Source organism: Lagopus muta, chromosome 5 (assembly GCF_023343835.1).
Source record: "Lagopus muta isolate bLagMut1 chromosome 5, bLagMut1 primary, whole genome shotgun sequence".
Taxonomy (NCBI): domain Eukaryota; kingdom Metazoa; phylum Chordata; class Aves; order Galliformes; family Phasianidae; genus Lagopus; species Lagopus muta.
In genome coordinates, this window is record NC_064437.1 from 16,386,885 (window position 1) to 16,396,415 (window position 9,531).

The following is a 9,531-nucleotide window of genomic DNA, read 5'->3' on the forward strand; positions in this document are numbered from 1 at the left end:
GATCTCAGCCTCGATGGCATAGTTTTAAGAAGAGTACGAAGAGTCTGAAAGAAACAAGGAGAAATAAACAGAAGCGCATTTTCTTGCTGCCAAGAAAGAAATAGGCAAATTTTGTTCTACCTCTTCAGTTGTTTTGCCAGTGATCAGTGCTGCAAAGTCCCATTCAAGAGAGGCAGACAGAACAGTTTTTATTAGTAATTTCATTCATCTCTTTTTTCTCTGTCACTTGCAGCTTACATTCATAAATCGCCCTGATTTAATCCTGACAGAAAAGAAGTGCTGTGGATCAGAATGGTGCTGTTAAATTGACACACTACTTAGAATCTATAGTAGCTCTGCATTTTGCCTTCTGTTTGACACATTTCCATTCTTTTGCTCAGGAACTGATCTCCCTTGTAACTATATTTTTATTGGCCTTCTACCCAGCAGTGTTCTTTGTCTCCAGTAGTATTTCACTAATTCTCCCAGGTTCTCTCTCTGTCAGTATAGAAATGGAAAACAGCTGATACTGTGCAGTACAGTGGAGAAATTTTAGTCAAATAAAATTAAAACTTTACACATAAAATAACTTTTAAAATGTTGCTATACAAGATAGAATTATTTTTGTACACTTAGCTTCATATATCCTTCAGAACAGCAAGAGAAATTTTTACATAAGGAGAAATTTTTACAATAACTTGCTTTTAGACTCAAGGATACGTGACAAATTTCTTATTAACTACATTTGATTGTAACTTTTTTTTTTTTTCCTGTATATCTTACTTGTCTTAAGTAAGACCAATAAGAGCATAACAGGAATATGCAGACAACCATACACAAAGTCTTTGGCCAGGAAAGTTACACAAGTCTAACTATATTAGCAATAAGATTTCAACATAAATCTGGCTTCACAGTCCAAACACTGATCTGTCTAGAAACTTTGTGATGTTTCTTATTGTACCACTGAGGCAGATCAGTCCTGAAGAAGCAGAATTTCTCTCCAGATTTGAGAGAGGTTATCAGAAGGGTTTTCAATTACAAGCCACATTTATAATTCGAAGGTATGTGGTTCATAACAAGTTTGAACTTGGTTAACTTGGAACTGAGTTTTAAATCATCTACTTCTAATTCATTAGTGTATTTGGAAATTTTACATAGTTGTAACTCTGTTAAAAGGACACATATTCTTGCTTATGTTGGCTTTATGACAAGGAATATGGAATTAATTTCAGCATGGAAAGGAGAAGAAAATCAAGTTCAAGGTATATGAAATTTAGAGTTGCATGTGAGACCTACATCTGTCGGCAGTAGTGCTGTTGCATTAGCAAGCTTTAAGTGTACCTACCTGAATATTTTTTCTCCTTAAGAACTGTACCTTTCTACAGAGGAAACAATCATCAGCTAATGATATCTTTTGCCAGCCAGCTTAATGTATCCAATAGCAATTCAGGTTTAAAATTCCAAAGAAAACTTTCCTACTTACATTCAGAGTTCAATCCTTAGAACATTATAATAATTTCCAGGTATGAAATAATTGTAAGCCATACAGAACTGACTGTGTATTGCAGACTTAGCAAGCCTCATGTTGACTAATATGTCTCTGTGATGTAAAAATATGTGCACATTTTCACTTTTGCTACTATCAGTAGGTATACTCTGCTGCTAGTAAGAATGGAAGAATTTTCATTTCATACGTGCCTAACTAAGATTCTGCATTTACTCTGTGGTAAAAACTAGCCCAAGAACCATCTCTTCTCCTTTCCCAGCTGGACAGATGAGCCTTCTGAAACATGCCCATTTCAAATACTTTGATACTGATAATTTGAAATTCTACAGCCCGTATTTTAATGTATATGAAGAACCAGATCTCTTGCTTTTTCATTCTCAGACCCCAGTAACTCTGATTTAGTAATCAGCACCATAATTGCGTGCTAAGTTTTTGTTTCAAGACTCAGTTTTGCTTTCTATTTGTTCTTTTTGTGGGTGGAAATATTGCAGGGTATGTTTTCTCATCTGCAGCAGTGAGTGAAAAGTCTGTGAGAGAGACAGACAGCGGATTTTTGAAGGGGCAGATGACACAACATCAGAAAGAGGGAAGTTTAGGGGATGTGGCTTTGCAGTGCACTAGGACGCTCTGTCATGCCTTAGTGCTATTCCGGGTCATAATTCAAACTGCTCTGTGTTAAACGCCACTTTCCATTCTCTCTCATATTCTCTATGCTTTCAGAAAGCACAGTGCTTTTGCAAACTGCTTATTAGTAAGTTTTGAAAATAAAATGTAATACTTTGATTTTGTAGCATCATGAACTCCCTTTGTAGCGTGTAGATGACTATATAGCATTTGAGACATAGAGTCTGATTGTGTAAATTAGTAAAAATGCGAATCCAGATAATTCAGTTAGGACTGCTTTTTATTATTATATTTTTTTCTCCTGTCTGAGGAAGCACGAAATACATTTCTTGTATTTGTGAAGCTGCTTGTTTGCTGCATGATTTTATTATTTCCTTAGTTTTACTTCTTTTTACAACTACCAGTAAATCTTTTCTTTAAAAGGAAGTTTTTAAAAGACAAAAAAAGACAAACCCCAGGAATTACATCATGATTCAAATGGGTATTTCCAGACAAAAAACATGGACTATTAAATTTGAAGGTATATGTTTGCAGGAACATAACCAACAGTGACACAGTCCACATGTGAAGTTATTGCTATTTAGCTGGAGACTGCCAAGAATGAATTTCTCATTCTCCTTCTTCAGCATAGATCTCTGTGTTAAACTAAGAGTTTCCTCCCCCGTAGCTTACTTTAATAAATTCAGACTAAGAAAATACTCTTAGAGATACAGTTTATCTCAGTGCATTTATATCACTGCTTTTGTTTTTTAATTCTTCTCCAGTCTTATTCTCCAGCAACACTGCAGCAGTGACAGCACATGGTTTTGAGAAAGTAACAATACCTAGGATTGCACAGCTGAAACCATCACCAGGAATTTCCACTAGGAAATTTGCACACACACATCTCCTTTATAAAAATAAAACTGGTAAACATGCAAGCAATTTAAGAGTATGAACCAGCTCAAATGATGAGTTATTATTGTCTGCTTTTCAATAGTAACTATTTTTAACAATAAGACAAGATTAGATCAGGCCCTCATTTTTCCACTATAGCAAGCCTTTGTAGGAAAGTAGACTATTATTAAAATGAACGTAATGTTTTCCTTTACTGTTGAATCAGATTTTCCAGATTTTTTGAGAAATAGATTTAAACTGAATAAAGGGTTAAGGAAGTAGCACACTGCAAATGGAATGGTGTATCTGACCCAGCTGTTGCAGATTTGGTTTATTTTCAGCAGTGTAATTTCCCGAAGTCTCTGTCTACAGAGTTATTTAATAAGCAAACTGGAGGTGAACATTCCACTTGCAGGGAAGACAAGAGGTTACATCTGAGCTTGTCAAACTCAGCTGTCCACCATCAATGGGAAGCTAGGGACGTGGGCTCTCTGGCCCACAATGAAGTCTGTTTTTTGCAGCCCCGTAAAAAAGATTCTTTTGGCCTTGAGTCTCAAGTTAGCAGCTAGCTTACCTGAACTGTGGTCAGGGATTACACCAAGTTTTTCCACTTTTTTCTTGAATCCACTCACATTCAAAGTCTAATAAGGCCTGTACCATTCTCTTTTTTTTTCTATTAACTTTCTCAGTCTCTATTTTCAACAACCTTTCAGTCTGCTTTCTCTACAGATGGCTTTTATTTCCCTCCAGATAAGTTTTTCAGTCCAAATATTTATTTGAAATATCCATGAGTAAGTCTTCAGCTTCTCTTCTAAATTTTTGTTTACTAAAGCTTATGTACATTTACAAAACTCAATTATTATTACTCACCGAGGGGAAAACACTCAACATATATCACTCTAACACTCTAATAGTCAAACTAAATTTTACTTCACAGAGATCAGTATCACCTGGAATTGGTAGTGAGTCTCATTTACTTTGCCAATTAATTCCCACTGAATGAACACTCTTCTGTTGTTCAGCATTAATGCATAAAGGGAGAGAAGGGAAAAAAAGAATGTCCTCCTTGCTAAAATGCTTAAGTCTGAGACAGAATTTTACATTCCTTTTAACTCCTCCTTCTTTGTCTTCAAATGATCAGAGTGAGGGTTTATAGCAATTTCCTATGTATATGCTCAGATTTTGAGGGATCTTGATAACTGGAATTTTGTAGCTGCTTGAGACCTCTCTGCATATCATTTTTATCACATTTTTTTGTCCAAATATTTACATTTAGTATTTGCAGTATGCTATTTTCTATTTTTCTTTATTACTTAAATGATTTGAAATTAATTGTAGAAGCACATATTCAGTCTTAGTATACAAAAAAAGTGTTTTCATTTGCACTTAAATAATCCTCAGTCTTTGTTTATGCATACCATATCAAAAGATCTGCATCGCCAGGATTACCTGCAATGCGACGATAAAAGCATAGCCCATCGCTCCCACTTGGTTTCCTGGTGTGTGCATAATGACTGGATAGTGTTCTTGGCTGAATCCTTAAAAACCACCAAGATATTTGGGGCAAAAACTTCCAATCCTGAAAATATGTTCAGATAAGCAGAATGTAATCAGACCAGAATGAATCGATCCTTTGCCAAGAAAACTATTCAGCACAGCAAAAGATTTTAAGAAGAACATTTGGATTTTACTAACCAGGAAACTGGAACAAGGGATGTTTACAGCCAAAGGCTCCTCTTCCCAGCAAAGCAGCAGCCAGGAACAATAACAGCTTTTACAACTGAGGCGCACTGTTGCTGTTTCAAAGGATCTGCTTCTGCAATGAAATTTCAGTTATATTTACTAATATAACTGCCCCAAAAGGAGAGAAGAAAACAAGATGTATGTTTGCAGTTCCAGAAGAAAGGCTTGCATACAGATTTGTACAACTTAACTGTATTCTAATATAACCACTGATGCTGAATCATGTTATTTGAACTATTAAAATGTGCTCTGTCTCTGCCTTGCCTGACACAGCAGTTCAGTAATCTGCAAGGGTTTATAAGTTAAAAATCTTGTAATACTGTGGGATGAGAAGTGTTTGCTGTATGGCTGCAGTGAGTACTATCGGTGCTACTCTACTATCCTCTCACTGGAAGGCAAATTATTTTATTTACCTAAAACATAAATTCTTATCAGATGTGCAATAGAATTTTCAGAATTTCTTTTTTTAAAATAGTTCAGAAATGGTGCATCAGCACACCCCACACTTAAAATGCTACAGTCCTCCCTATTATTTCTTATGATAAAATTTTGTTGTATTTTAGATATAGTAATTTGTTTCAGAAAAAAATGTCACTTAAAAAGCAATCTTCCCTTAACCAACACTGCAAATGACACCAAATGGACAAGCTTCTGAAATTGTATTGTATAGTCTTTTATGCACTAAGGGTTTTGCTGATAAGAGCTGGGCCTCTGACAGGCTGTGGAGGTCAGGTTGGATGGAATATCTTGCTGCTCTGACCTGCCAGGTTTTGAGGCGATCAACCTGCAGTTACTTGTGTAGATTAACAAACCACACCTTAGCCAAACATAGGAGGAGAAAAGTTCTTTCAAGTTGGAAGGAAGATAATGGCATTGTGGGTAAAGGACCTTCCCTGTCAGCTGTTTAGGGCAGCTGTGTCTGAAGAGTCTGCAAGACCTGCTAAGGGAAGAAGCTTAATAAATGCTGTTACTGTAACCAAAGATAAGTGAGGGCATAAGTACTTTTTAATTAGACATCATATCCTTAATGTTAGCATATTAAATCAGCAGGTAGGATGAGATAATAGGTGTCCTGTGAGCCTGATAAAGCATGGTAGTGGATGAGTAGAAAGTGTGTGCGTCACAAAGGCAGACAGAAACTGTTCTCCTTACCTGTCCCAAGCAGTCACCAAAGATAGAAATCTTTCCATATTTTGTAAGGGCATGGCTTTTAAAAACTCTGCAGGCAGTTAAAAGGGACTGCAGCAGGTTAGACTTCATAATTCATAGCAAACCAGGTCAGTCAGACAGACTCAATGGGAGTCTGCAGTTCATCTTCTCAGTCTTTAGCAGAACCAGGCACCGATTGGTTGTACTACTGCTCTCTGCACTTACACTGGAAAAGGGGAGGGTGGATTCTGAAACATGTATTGTTGAAGAAATAACCAGAGATATATCTGATGGCAAACATATGGAAGCATAGAGTACACCGAAGTATGAGGTATAGGGAATATGCTAGATGTCTACTAGCCAGGTTAGTCTGTCCTAGAGCTGTGATGTTGAAGAGAGACGTTTGCTTTCATTCATCACTTCAACTTGTAAAATATTTCTTCACTTGTGTTTAACATTAAGCTTTTGTAAAGCATTGATTTTTCAAAATCTGAGTTCAAAATCACTGTAATAGAGCAATGGTAATCTATAAACATTTCAGTCATGACCACTATTTATTTTTTTAATTTTGTATCAGAACCATTTGATTCAGAAGGAAAAAGAGGCCTTTTTGTTACTTGTTTATTTTGTTTCCAGCTATCTACTTAATTATTTATGGCTTGTTAGTAGACCAGAATATTTTTCCTATTCTTCTCATACCAAAACTGTATGAGATCACAGATTTTTCTCTACTTTTTGTGTTTATCAGGTCATGTAGTCCACGCCACTACAAAAACATATCTGCTACTGGATATAGGACTTCATCAGGTAGCTTCTTTAGATAAAAAGATCTTACAGTACTTACCTAGTCATATTTTTCTGTAATCTCTCTCCTTTATTTATGCTAGTATTTCCTTAGACATCTCCAAATAATCCTACAACCGTTTTAGGAATTTATTATCCTTCACTATGTTTTCCTTCAGTCATCACGTTGGCAGTCAGTACTAAGTTTTAATTCTGTGGTGTCCATTATGCTTCACCTTGAGATCTGTTGTAGTTTCTGAAGGCCCATTTGCTTGACAGCTACAGAGCTGTGGGGGTGCTGGTGGCTGAGCTGTAGACCAAGTAATCTAAACATCTTGTTCCTGGGTAGGGCACGCTGTCAGCTGACTGTTCCTACAGCTAAGGCAGCCTGCGCTTTGGTGGCAAATTGCTCTTAGATTGAAATCAGCTCTGATTTTAACTTCTTTTTTCCTTTTTATAGGATACCTTTCTTTTTAGGTCTGCTATCACTTTCCCCACCTTCCACTTACAGCTAAAAGTTTAGAGCTGTATGATGTCAGTATGAATTTTGTTGCTTATGTTAAAAGACACGTTTAAATTTAATAATAACTTCAAACACCCCCCCCAACCAATACTGCATGACAGGGCTTCTGCTGACTTCAGATAAAACTAAACGTTATGCTGGCTAACTTGTACCTTGGTGATATTTGAAACTCTAGGCTTGGAATGTTCGTAAGACTGAAAAAGAAATCCATTGTTATGTCAAAAATGTGTATTTGTACTTAGTGAATTGCAGCCAGTAACACAGGTGGAATCAAAATAAGATCAAGGAATTTCTGCTCACCTGGAATAAAGTTATAAAATATGAAAGAATGACAAAAGGGTGAGTTTGTACTTTACTGCTGTAACAAGACAAATAGAACAATAGAAAATGTTCCACCTTAGATAAGAGACATTTTTATTTACTTAAAGCCATGCTAGTTGGGATTCATAAACTTAGTGAGACACTTCTGGGTGTGTACTGTAATAATAAATACACACCTTCTATTCAGGAGACTATAAGCTCTTGGTATTAATAAAGAAAATGATCAAGATAGCAAACTCTGCTTATTGCTTAATGACACTTGTTTGTGTGTGCTACATCTGCTCATAGATATTACCTTGTGCTTCAAGTGAAGATTGCAACAGATGCTTACAGGGATGTATCTGGGTGGGTGCATAAACAGAGTTTCTCTCCAACCTTGTTTCATGACTCACACAAGGCCATATTGCAAAGCGTAATGTGAGAATTCAAACCCGCCTTTTTGCTCTAGTGAGCTAGTAATGATGTGTGCTAAAGACTAGCACTGTTCAGAGCCCACCTGCTCCAGCTCTCCATCTTGAGGGGCAAGGTGAGAAATAAGGGCTGGTTTCAATGCTGCAAATAGTCTATAAAACTCTAGTAGATGATGTAGTAACAATTGCTTGGTACTGTGCAGCTCTGTCACAACCTCAGCACAGGTGGAAACTGTACTGTCTAACTCAAAATCTCTAGCTGTGGTTTGCTCACTTTTATTCCCTAGCGATTTATTTGTTGTGCAGTCCTCCCCATCTCTTTCCCTATTTCTTCAGAATAAGGTATTTTGTTGCTAGTTTTGGCAGATCTCCAGATTTAGTGGTTTTATTTCTTATCTTAAGTATTGCAATTGCTGGTCATGTGCACACTCTTCCTCAGAACAGTCTCCCATAGGAGCAGGAAAAAATGGAAAAGAAAAGAGCCTATTATGACTTCAGAAGCATATCTTTAGTATTGTGCATATTGTCTACTGTATTAGTAATTCACATTAACCACAGCAGACATTAGTTTCATAGAGGTGCGTAAACATAAGTGATTGTACTTGTCAAATAATGACTCTCTGGGACTTCATGGACTGAATTTATACAGTCATGGGAAGTTGAATATTTGTGGCAAGATATTATGTATGTATGTATGTATGTATTTATTGGTAATACAACTTTTAGATGACCCATACAGGACAAAGAGAATTGGTATCCAATTATATCACCCTTCCTTAAGGTACTTGAGAGCTCCCATTGCTGTGGTAGATACACATAAAAATAGTGAATCAGATGATTGCTGAATCATTAGAATTACAACAAAGGACTGTTAAAACGTGTAGTCAGAATTTGTCCTGAAACAAACTCCTGCAGCACCAATCCAAAACTTTACCAGGCCAGCTGTCACAAAACAGGACTTAGTGTAACCCTGCTGTTGATTTAATTCCTAATTTACACTGTCAGCTTTGTCCTCTGTATCTAGTGAATTACCTTTTGTGGTCAAGAATCCTTCTGTTGAAAGATTATTCAATACACCCAAGTATGGTCATAGCTCTTAAAATGTACCAACTGTATACTTTAAAGGCACACATTGGAAGAATTCTAACAAATAAGAACTTGTTGTTGTTCTTTTGCTGCTTTTTTCTGTGATTTTGAATTCCAGTTCAATCTTATGTATACTTTCTTTAAAAACTTTGACAAAAAGACAACATTAAGTGTACTCACTGTAGTGGCAGAGATGAATGTGCTGTTACTCTAGAATTAATGTGCTGTTGTACTGGGATGTGTATCAAAAAGTCCAAATCTAGAACTGAGGGGATTTCCAGATATTTGCAGATGCTGCATCATCTAATTTTTCACAAAACATGTAATATTTTTCCTTTCAGCATAAAACTGTTCTAAAGTACTGTTACTCTAATAGGAATGTTCCTATGCGAGATTCAGGTTAGAACTACTGATAGTCACCTTATATTCATGTATATTTACTTACGTTCTTGTGCTCAGGTTTGTTTTTAACCCAAATAGATATTTTTCCTCCTTTTATTTTTCCTCTCTGCCCCTATACACAGAAAACA